This window comes from Nerophis ophidion, unplaced genomic scaffold (genome assembly GCF_033978795.1).
Source record: "Nerophis ophidion isolate RoL-2023_Sa unplaced genomic scaffold, RoL_Noph_v1.0 HiC_scaffold_184, whole genome shotgun sequence".
NCBI classification, from domain to species: Eukaryota; Metazoa; Chordata; class Actinopteri; order Syngnathiformes; family Syngnathidae; genus Nerophis; species Nerophis ophidion.
Genome location: NW_026907106.1, coordinates 60001 through 70000, shown reverse-complemented (window position 1 = coordinate 70000; position 10000 = coordinate 60001).

Sequence of the window (10000 nt, the reverse complement as noted above, 5' to 3'; positions counted from 1 at the left end):
CGAGAGGCTGGGTCGAATCAGGTCTTTCAATTTTTTTATGTTTGTCCACCCAGGGTGTCCGTGTCCCCTGGTGTGTCCGTCATAGCGCCCCCTAGGCGGGCACGCCGTAGGACCGAGCCCCTGTCGCTCCGGCCCTGGGAAAAGCCCCGAGAGGCTGGGTGGAATCAGGTCTTTCAATTTTTATGTTTGTCCATCCATGGTTTAAATGTCCCGAAATGTGTCCGGGATAGCGCCCCCTGGCCGGGCGCGCACTCAGGACCGAGCCCCTGTCGCTCGAGTCCTGGAAGTCCTTAAGAAAGAGGCTGGTCTGAAATCAGGTCGAAAAAATTTTTATGTTTGTCCATCCATGGTTTAAATGTCCCGAAATGTGTCCGGGATAGCGCCCCCTGGCCGGGCGCGCACTCAGGACCGAGCCCCTGTCGCTCGAGTCCTGGAAGTCCTTAAGAAAGAGGCTGGTCTGAAATCAGGTCGAAAAAATTTTTATGTTTGTTCTTCCAGGGTGTCCATGTCCCTAAATGTGTCCGAGATAGCGCCCCCTAGGCGGCCACGCATGTCCGCGTGAGCCCCTGTCCTCAGAGCCTGGAAGAACCATTCGAAAAAAGAACCATCGAAAAGAGGGGGAAAATCCAACTTTTGAGTCCCAAAATAGCTCACTTTGACTCGGACACATTTCCTGCCAATTCGGCCTGTCTAAGCCTGGCGCACCTACTAACGTGATGGGGGTGTTTTGGTAGACCTGGTAAAAACAGGGAAAATCGAAAGAGGCTTAAAGTAGGCTAGAACTCAAGCCTCTCTCGTTGTTGGACTTAGAAAAAATCCGGCTCGAAAAATAAATCCCATTGAAATGCATTGGGCTTGGCGCTGGGATTTTTTTCTAAGTATGTGAACGAAAGAGGCTAAGGAGGCTGGAAGTTAGGCCTCTCTCGTTGTTGGACTTAGAAAAAATCCACTTTTTTTGGCTGGGATTTTTTCTAAGTGTCACATGGAAGAGGCTAAACAGGCTGGAGGCCAGGCCTCTCTCGTTGTTGGACTTAGAAAAAATCCCAAAAGTGGACACTCTGACAAAATCACGCATGTTGACACTTAGGCAAAAAATCCAACTTTTGCTCCACGGAAGAAAGAGGCTAAGGAGGCTGGAAGTTAGGCCTCTCTCGTTGTTGGACTTAGAAAAAATCCACTTTTTTTGGCTGGGATTTTTTCTAAGTGTCACATGGAAGAGGCTAAACAGGCTGGAGGCCAGGCCTCTCTCGTTGTTGGACTTAGAAAAAATCCCAAAAGTGGACACTCTGACAAAATCACGCATGTTGACACTTAGGCAAAAAATCCAACTTTTGCTCCACGGAAGAAAGAGGCTAAGGAGGCTGGAAGTTAGGCCTCTCTCGTTGTTGGACTTAGAAAAAATCCACTTTTTTTGCACGGGATTTTTTCTAAGTGTCTCATGGAAGAGGCTAGACAGGCTGGAGGCCAGGCCTCTCTCGTTGTTGGACTTGGAAAAAATCCCAAAAGTGGACACTCTGACAAAATCACGCATGTTGACACTTTGGCAAAAAATCCAACTTTTTTGGACTTGGCCCGGCTTTTCTTCCATTTGTCCCCCACTTGGGCTGGTTCACTCCTGGGTATCTTTTGGTCATTCCCGGGGGCCCCGGAGCTCGCGCAGCTCGCTGCGGGACTTCTGGAACTCCATCCTGGGTAGGATTTTTAAACAATTTCGGACCTTTTTCCAACTTTTTCTCAAATTGTCCCCCACTTTCGCTGGTTCACTCCTGGGTATCTTTTGGTCATTCCCGGGGGTCCCGGAGCTCGCGCAGCTCGCTGCGGGACTTCTGGAACTCCATCCTGGGTAGGATTTTTAAACAATTTCGGACCTTTTTTCCAACTTTTTCTCAAATTGTCCCCCACTTTTGATGGTTCACTTCTGGGTGCCTTTTGGTCATTCCCGGTGTTCCCGCGGCTCGGGCAGCTCGCTGCGGGGCTTCTGGAACTCCATCCTGGGTAGGATTTTTAAACAATTTCGGACCTTTTTCCAACTTTTTCTCAAATTGTCCCCCACTTTGGCTGGTTCACTCCTGGGTATCTTTTGGTCATTCCCGGTGTTCCCGCGGCTCGGGCAGCTCGCTGCGGGGCTTCTGGAACTCCATCCTGGGTAGGATTTTTAAACAATTTCGGACCTTTTTCCAACTTTTTCTCAAATTGTCCCCCACTTTTGATGGTTCACTTCTGGGTGCCTTTTGGTCATTCCCGGTGTTCCCGCGGCTCGGGCAGCTCGCTGCGGGGCTTCTGGAACTCCATCCTGGGTAGGATTTTTAAACAATTTGGTACTTTCTCCTCCTTTTCCTCCATTTTTCCCCCACTTTCGCTGGTTCACTTCTGGGTAACTTTCGGTCATTCCCGGTGTTCCTGCGGCACGTGCAGCTCGCTGCGGGACTTCTGGAACTCCATCCTGGGTAGGATTTTTAAACAATTTGGCACTTTTTCCTCCTTTTCCTCCATTTTTCCCCCACTTTCGCTGGTTCACTTCTGGGTGCCTTTCGGTCATTCCCGGTGTTCCTGCGGCTCGTGCAGCTCGCTGCGGGGCTTCTGGAACTCCATCCTGGGTAGGATTTTTAATCAATTTCGGACCTTTTTCCAACTTTTTCTCAAAATGTCCCCCACTTTTGATGGTTCACTTCTGGGTGCCTTTTGGTCATTCCCGGTGTTCCTGCGGCTCGGGCAGCTCGCTGCGGGGCTTCTGGAACTCCATCCTGGGTAGGATTTTTAAACAATTTCGGACCTTTTTCCAACTTTTTCTCAAATTGTCCCCCACTTTGGCTGGTTCACTCCTGGGTATCTTTTGGTCATTCCCGGTGTTCCCGCGGCTCGGGCAGCTCGCTGCGGGGCTTCTGGAACTCCATCCTGGGTAGGATTTTTAAACAATTTCGGACCTTTTTCCAACTTTTTCTCAAATTGTCCCCCACTTTGGCTGGTTCACTCCTGGGTATCTTTTGGTCATTCCCGGTGTTCCCGCGGCTCGGGCAGCTCGCTGCGGGGCTTCTGGAACTCCATCCTGGGTAGGATTTTTAAACAATTTGGCACTTTTTCCTCCTTTTCCTCCATTTTTCCCCCACTTTCGCTGGTTCACTTCTGGGTGCCTTTTGGTCATTATCGGTGTTCCTGCGGCTCGTGCAGCTCTTTGCGGGACTTGTGGAACTCCATCCTGGGTAGGATTTTTAAACAATTTGGTACTTTCTCCTCCTTTTCCTCCATTTTTCTCCCACTTTCGCTGGTTCACTTCTGGGTGCCTTTCGGTCATTCCCGGTGTTCCTGCGGCTCGTGCAGCTCGCTGCGGGACTTGTGGAACTCCATCCTGGGTAGGATTTTTAAACAATTTGGTACTTTTTCCTCCTTTTCCTCCATTTTTCCCCCACTTTCGCTGGTTCACTTCTGGGTGCCTTTTGGTCATTCCCGGTGTTCCCGCGGCTCGGGCAGCTCGCTGCGGGGCTTCTGGAACTCCATCCTGGGTAGGATTTTTAAACAATTTCGGACCTTTTTCCAACTTTTTCTCAAATTGTCCCCCACTTTGGCTGGTTCACTCCTGGGTATCTTTTGGTCATTCCCGGGGGTCCCGGAGCTCGGGCAGCTCGCTGCGGGACTCCTGGAACTCCATCCTGGGTAGGATTTTTAAACAATTTCGGACCTTTTTCCAACTTTTTCTCAAATTGTCCCCCACTTTTGATGGTTCACTTCTGGGTGCCTTTTGGTCATTCCCGGTGTTCCCGCGGCTCGGGCAGCTCGCTGCGGGGCTTCTGGAACTCCATCCTGGGTAGGATTTTTAAACAATTTGGTACTTTCTCCTCCTTTTCCTCCATTTTTCTCCCACTTTCGCTGGTTCACTTCTGGGTGCCTTTCGGTCATTCCCGGTGTTCCTGCGGCTCGTGCAGCTCGCTGCGGGGCTTCTGGAACTCTATCCTGGGTAGGATTTTTAATCAATTTCGGACCTTTTTCCAACTTTTTCTCAAATTGTCCCCCACTTTTGATGGTTCACTTCTGGGTGCCTTTTGGTCATTCCCGGTGTTCCCGCGGCTCGGGCAGCTCGCTGCGGGGCTTCTGGAACTCCATCCTGGGTAGGATTTTTAAACAATTTCGGACCTTTTTCCAACTTTTTCTCAAATTGTCCCCCACTTTGGCTGGTTCACTCCTGGGTATCTTTCGGTCATTCCCGGTGTTCCTGCGGCTCGTGCAGCTCGCTGCGGGACTTGTGGAACTCCATCCTGGGTAGGATTTTTAAACAATTTGGTACTTTTTCCTCCTTTTCCTCCATTTTTCCCCCACTTTCGCTGGTTCACTTCTGGGTGCCTTTTGGTCATTCCCGGTGTTCCTGCGGCTCGGGCAGCTCGCTGCGGGGCTTCTGGAACTCCATCCTGGGTAGGATTTTTAAACAATTTCGGACCTTTTTCCAACTTTTTCTCAAATTGTCCCCCACTTTTGATGGTTCACTTCTGGGTGCCTTTTGGTCATTCCCGGTGTTCCCGCGGCTCGGGCAGCTCGCTGCGGGGCTTCTGGAACTCCATCCTGGGTAGGATTTTTAAACAATTTCGGACCTTTTTCCAACTTTTTCTCAAATTGTCCCCCACTTTGGCTGGTTCACTCCTGGGTATCTTTTGGTCATTCCCGGTGTTCCCGCGGCTCGCGCAGCTCGCTGCGGGGCTTCTGGAACTCCATCCTGGGTAGGATTTTTAAACAATTTCGGACCTTTTTCCAACTTTTTCTCAAATTGTCCCCCACTTTGGCTGGTTCACTCCTGGGTATCTTTTGGTCATTCCCGGTGTTCCCGCGGCTCGGGCAGCTCGCTGCGGGGCTTCTGGAACTCCATCCTGGGTAGGATTTTTAATCAATTTCGGACCTTTTTCCAACTTTTTCTCAAATTGTCCCCCACTTTTGATGGTTCACTTCTGGGTGCCTTTTGGTCATTCCCGGTGTTCCTGCGGCTCGTGCAGCTCGCTGCGGGACTTGTGGAACTCCATCCTGGGTAGGATTTTTAATCAATTTCGGACCTTTTTCCAACTTTTTCTCAAATTGTCCCCCACTTTTGATGGTTCACTTCTGGGTGCCTTTTGGTCATTCCCGGTGTTCCTGCGGCTCGTGCAGCTCGCTGCGGGGCTTCTGGAACTCCATCCTGGGTAGGATTTTTAATCAATTTCGGACCTTTTTCCAACTTTTTCTCAAATTGTCCCCCACTTTTGATGGTTCACTTCTGGGTGCCTTTTGGTCATTCCCGGTGTTCCTGCGGCTCGTGCAGCTCGCTGCGGGACTCGTGGAACTCCATCCTGGGTAGGATTTTTAAACAATTTGGTACTTTTTCCTCCTTTTCCTCCATTTTTCCCCCACTTTCGCTGGTTCACTTCTGGGTGCCTTTTGGTCATTCCCGGTGTTCCTGCGGCTCGTGCAGCTCGCTGCGGGGCTTCTGGAACTCCATCCTGGGTAGGATTTTTAAACAATTTGGCACTTTTTCCTCCTTTTCCTCCATTTTTCCCCCACTTTCGCTGGTTCACTTCTGGGTGCCTTTTGGTCATTCCCGGTGTTCCTGCGGCTCGTGCAGCTCGCTGCGGGACTTGTGGAACTCCATCCTGGGTAGGATTTTTAAACAATTTGGTACTTTTTCCTCCTTTTCCTCCATTTTTCCCCCACTTTCGCTGGTTCACTTCTGGGTGCCTTTTGGTCATTCCCGGTGTTCCTGCGGCTCGTGCAGCTCGCTGCGGGACTTGTGGAACTCTACCCTGGGTGGGATCATATGATTTTCAACCCATTTTGGACCTTTTTCCCGACTTTCCCTCCATTTCCCTCCCACTTTCGATGGTCCACTCCTGGGTGTCTTTTGGTCATTCCCGGGACCCGGGAAGCCTCGGGCCTGCGGCGGGACTTGTGGATCTCCATGCTGGGCATGATTTTATGAGTTTTCTGGACTTTCTCTTCCCCGGGACCCGGGAGGCACGCGGCTGGACGTTATGCCCCCTAAAATCCCTCCCTTTGCTCGTAAGGCCAATTTTCCTCCGGATTTACTCTCTATAGACCCCAAGGAAAAAAATACCCGACCGGCGTCCATTTTTGACATCGGTCTCCAATCTAGGGCACGCGGGCCGAAAGCGGTACGCCGGTTCCGAAATCCGGCCCCCGCATTTTTTGGGTATTTTTTGAAAAAAATGGCATTTTTGGGACCGGGGGGACTTGCTGGACTCAGTCCCGGGTGCGGATTTTGAAAACGTTGAGGACTTTTGGATTTTCCCCCAGCTTTTCTCCCCCACTTGCAGTTTGACTTTGCGGGGTGCGTTACGGCTGTGCCGGGCGTCCCTGGACTCGGGTGGCCAGCTGCGGGGCTGGTGGGGGACTGATTTTTGAACACTTTGAGGACTTTTGGCTACTCTGCCAGCTTTTCTCCCCCACTTGCAGTGTGACTTTGCGGGCCTTGTTACGGAGGTGCCGGGCTTCCCTGGACTCGGGTGGCCAGCTGCGGGACTTGTGGGACTGATTTTGGAACACTTTGAGGACATTTAACTTCTTTCCCAGCTTTTTTCCCCTCCACTTCCAGTTTGACTTTGCGGGGTGCGTTATGGACGTGCTGGGCATCCCGGAACTCGGGCGGCCGGCTGCGGGACATTTTGCCCTCCTCCAAACCCCAGCCCTCTTTGTTTATCATGCCTATTTTCTGCTGGACACACACCCTCTCTTTTGAGCTGCCTCTTTTTTTAAATTTGGATATGATTTATTGATGAATGGATTTGTTTTCCCCTTTTTAAATGATGGTTGATGTCTATCTTTTTAATACTTGCTTCTGGCTGCAGCCGAGACTTACAGTGTGATGCATCCAACCCCAACCCTGGTTTTTGTTTCCCTTAAAAACTTGGGGAAATGGACAGCTTTTTGGGGGGGCACTTCCAGCAAATGGAGGGACCTATTTGGAATTCCCCACCCGGGTGGAGATCCACGGCGAGCCGGCCTTCCTAAAGGGACAGCAACATGGACACTCTGCCATCATTGCAGCTTCTTTTTTTTTTTGGGGCACTCTGTCATATTTCCAGCTTTTTTTCGTGCTGACTTCCAGCAAATAGAGGGACCTGTTTTGAATTCCCTACCCGGGTGTAGATCCACGGCAAGCCGGCCTTCTTAAAGGGACAGGCACCCCCCTGTCCCTTGACACCTGCTTCCCTCCTCGGCGTCACCGAAATCCCACAAAATGACTGAAAATAGGACCCCAAATGACATCACTCGGTCCGGTTCTTTGGGTCTCACTCGGGGGCTTCTTTGACTCTGGAAGGCATGGTGAACCAAAAGTAGACACTTGGAAAAAATCCCCACTTTACAAGTTGACACTTTGAAAAAAAATCCCGACTATATAAGTTGACACTTGGAAAAAATCCCCACTTTATAAGTTGACACTTGGAAAAAATCCCGACTTTATAAGTTGACACTTGGAAAAAATCCCCACTTTATAAGTTGACACTTAGAAAAAATCCCGACTTTATAAGTTGACACTTAGAAAAAATCCCGACTTTATAAGTTGACACTTAGAAAAAATCCCCACTTTATTTTGGAAAGGTTGGTACACCAAAAGTGGACACTTAGAAAAAATCCCCACTTTATTTTGGAAAGGTTGGTACACCAAAAGTGGACACTTAGAAAAAATCCCGACTTTATTTTGGAAAGGTTGGTACACCAAAAGTGGACACTTAGAAAAAATCCCCACTTTATTTTGGAAAGGTTGGTACACCAAAAGTGGACACTTAGAAAAAATCCCGACTTTGACTTTCGCAGGTCTATTACACTAAAAGTTGACACTCTGTCATATTTCCAGCTTTTTTTTGTGCTGACTTCCAGCAGATAGAGGGACCTATTTTGAATTCCCTACCCTGGTGCAGAACCACGGCAAGCCGGCCTTCCTAAAGGCACAGGCACATGGACACTCTGCCATAAGTGCAGCTTTTTCTTCTAAGGGTGCAGCGGCGGCGGAAGTCCACCGGAGGGCTCCAAATCCCCGCTTTCCTTTTTAGGCTTAAAGTGGCTTTTCCCTCCTTAAAAACTTGGGGAAATGGACAGCTTTTTGGGGGGGCACTTCCAGCAAATAGAGGGACCTATTTGGAATTCCCCACCCGGGTGGAGATCCACGGCAAGCCGGCCTTCTTAAAGGGACAGGCACATGGACACTCTGCCATCATTGCAGCTTCTTCTTTTTTTTTTTCCCCTGTCATATTTCCAGCTTTTTCGTGCTGACTTCCAGCAAATAGAGGGACCTATTTTGAATTCCCTACCCGGGTGTAGATCCACGGCAAGCCGGCCTTCTTAAAGGGACAGGCACCCCCCTGTCCCTTGACACCTGCTTCCCTCCAGCAAATAGAGGGACCTATTTTGAATTCCCTACCCGGGTGTAGATCCACGGCAAGCCGGCCTTCTTAAAGGGACAGGCACCCCCCTGTCCCTTGACACCTGCTTCCCTCCTCGGCGTCACCGAAATCCCACAAAATGACTGAAAATAGGACCCCAAATGACATCACTCGGTCCGGTTTTTTGGGTCTCACTCGGGGGCTTCTTTGACTCTGGAAGGCATGGTGAACCAAAAGTGGACACTTGGAAAAAAAATCCCCACTTTACAGGTTGACACTTGGAAAAGAATCCCCACTTTATAAATTGACACTTGGAAAAAATCCCGACTATATAAGTTGACACTTAGAAAAAATCCCGACTATATAAGTTGACACTTAGAAAAAATCCCCACTTTATTTTGGAAGTGTTGGTACACCAAAAGTTGACACTTAGAAAAAATCCCGACTTTATTTTGGAAGGGTTGGTACACCAAAAGTTGACACTTAGAAAAAATCCCGACTTTATTTTGGAAGGGTTGGTACACCAAAAGTTGACACTTAGAAAAAATCCCGACTTTATTTTGGAAGGGTTGGTACACCAAAAGTTGACACTTAGAAAAAATCCCGACTTTATTTTGGAAGGGTTGGTACACCAAAAGTTGACACTTAGAAAAAATCCCAACTTTTACACTTAGAAAAAATCCAGCTTTTTGTTGCTGACTTCCATCAAATAGAGGGACTTTTTCCATGTTTCTTAACCGGGTGTCGATCCAAGGCAGGTGGGCCTTCTGGAAGCGACCCTCTCCTTCACACTTAGAAAAAATCCAGCTTTTTGTTGCTGACTTCCATTAAATAGAGGGACTTTTTTCATTTTTCTTAACCGGGTGTCGATCCAAGGCAGGTGGGCCTTCTGGAAGCGACACCCTCCTTGACACTTAGAAAAATTCCAGCTTTTTGTTGCTGACTTCCATTAACTAGAGGGACTTTTTTCATTTTTCTTAACCGGGTGGTGATCCAAGGCAGGTGGGCCTTCTGGAAGCGACACCCTCCTTGACACTTAGAAAAAATCCAGCTTTTTGTTGCTGACTTCCATCAAATAGAGGGACTTTTTTCATTTTTCTTAACCGGGTGTCGATCCAAGGCAGGTGGGCCTTCTGGAAGCGACACCCTCCTTGACACTTAGAAAAATTCCAGCTTTTTGTTGCTGACTTCCATTAACTAGAGGGACTTTTTTCATTTTTCTTAACCGGGTGGTGATCCAAGGCAGGTGGGCCTTCTGGAAGCGACACCCTCCTTGACACTTAGAAAAAATCCAGCTTTTTGTTGCTGACTTCCATCAAATAGAGGGACTTTTTTCATTTTTCTTAACCGGGTGTCGATCCAAGGCAGGTGGGCCTTCTGGAAGCGACACCCTCCTTGACACTTAGAAAAAATCCAGCTTTTTGTTGCTGACTTCCATTAACTAGAGGGACTTTTTTCATTTTTCTTAACCGGGTGGTGATCCAAGGCAGGTGGGCCTTCTGGAAGCGACACCCTCCTTGACACTTAGAAAAATTCCAGCTTTTTGTTGCTGACTTCCATTAACTAGAGGGACTTTTTTCATTTTTCTTAACCGGGTGGTGATCCAAGGCAGGTGGGCCTTCTGGAAGCGACACCCTCCTTGACAC